The sequence below is a fragment of the Octopus bimaculoides genome, chromosome 9 (genome assembly GCF_001194135.2).
Source record: "Octopus bimaculoides isolate UCB-OBI-ISO-001 chromosome 9, ASM119413v2, whole genome shotgun sequence".
NCBI classification, from domain to species: Eukaryota; Metazoa; Mollusca; class Cephalopoda; order Octopoda; family Octopodidae; genus Octopus; species Octopus bimaculoides.
Window position 1 is genome coordinate 9,772,098 of NC_068989.1, and position 1,747 is coordinate 9,773,844.

The 1,747-nt window shown below is 33.5% G+C and overlaps 1 protein-coding gene across 5 annotated transcripts in view; it reads right to left on the minus strand.

Moving 5' to 3' along the window:
* The window catches only part of LOC106878283 (serine/threonine-protein kinase mig-15-like), a 281,927-nt gene that overhangs the window by 152,027 nt on the left and 128,153 nt on the right, over positions 1–1,747 (minus strand). The gene's annotated exons all lie outside the window — the stretch shown is intronic.

A 1,747-nucleotide genomic window follows, 5' to 3' on the forward strand; every position in this document is an offset into this window, starting at 1 on the left:
GTAATGTAATGTAATGTAATGTATGTATGTATGTATGTATGTATGTATGTATGTGCAGATTTGTATGTTTTATATATGTATTCTCATGCATATAATTGAATATCTAGACATGTTTATATGTATGTATGTATGTATACAGGGTGGGTGAAAGTCACAAAGTCAGGGACCAAAACATTCGACATTTTATTTAAATATTATTATTATTATTATTATTATTGTTGTTGTTATTCATTTTGTTCATCATGTACAAGTACGTGTGTATTCATCATTATTTTATTTATTTTATTCAATTTTATAAAAATTCAAGCAAGTCTTTGACAATTCCGGAGCGTATTGAACTTATTTTGTGCATGACTTCTGGTCCACCGTGTGTGTGCTTGTGTATGTGTGTGCATGTATTATATAGCTATGTATCTATATGTACACACAAATACATTAACACACACACACACACACTTGACTGTGTAAAAGCTCTAATATGTCTACCTTGTCTATTTTTATGGCTTTGCTGTAACTCTATGCAAACTAACTGTATTTATTTTACTTTTATATACATTCAACATCACATCTTAAATATTTTCTCACATTTTGTTTAAAGCATAATAAATCGAAGATATTAAGTGCATTTATTTTTATTTCGTTCCTTTTCATAATTTTCGAAAATCTTTTTTTTTTCCATTCTTCTTTATTCATATTTTACTAACTATTATTATTATTATTATTACTCATTTCACAGTCAAGTCACATGAGAGAAGATGAGGTGTTTATAGATATGCTTGTTGCACTACATTCTTCACAACAGCATCAGCTAATTCTCTTCAGGTTGAGCACTTAGTACTGTTAGAGTTCTCTATTGGCAAATTTAAATATTTTTCTTCTATTGTGATGTCTGAATGCGAAGAAGACATTCACAAGTGAGCTTGCGCTAACCATCCACCTTATTTCACTTGTTCACTCAATCTTAAAAGTTGAAGGAGTTCCTAACTTACACTATTTACGTCAGTGCAGTTGAGAAGCCAAACAAAACTTGTTTCAGGACTGGTGCTGAACTCAAATTTCACAGCATTATTTCTCATGGCAAGAACTAAGTTGACTTACTTGACAGGACACCAATCTATGTGATATGTTGTCATTCCCCCCAAAGACATGACACACATACTGCCAACGGAAAGGCAATTTGTGACTGATATTTACTATATTAAATATCCAATCCAAATATGCAAGACGTACCTGAAATCAATTCGATGCTATGATCAAATATGCAAGACGTACCTGAAATCAATTCGATGCTATCACGTGAAAATAAGTATGACTTAGTGGAAGATATCATGATTTCATGAAGGCACATGTCTTAGTGGTTAGGGTATTCAGATCACAATTGGAAGGTCATGAGTTCAAATCCCAGTGATGCACTGTGCCCCTGGCTGAAACACTTTATACATCTATGGAGTACTCAGCCACTTGCATGTTAGTTTCATGAGCAGGCTGTTCTGGTGATTGGATCAACTGGAACCCTCCTCGTCATAACCGACAGTTGTTATCGTGGTTTCCATAATTGATTTAGGCACATGCATGGCTGTGTGGTTCTCAACCATACGGTTCCGGGTTCAATCCCACTGCATGGCATCTTGGGCAAATGTCTTTTACTATAGCCTCAAGCTGACCAAAGCCTTGTGAGTAGATTTGATAGATAGAAACTATATGGAAGCTCATAGTATATATATATATATATATATATATATATATA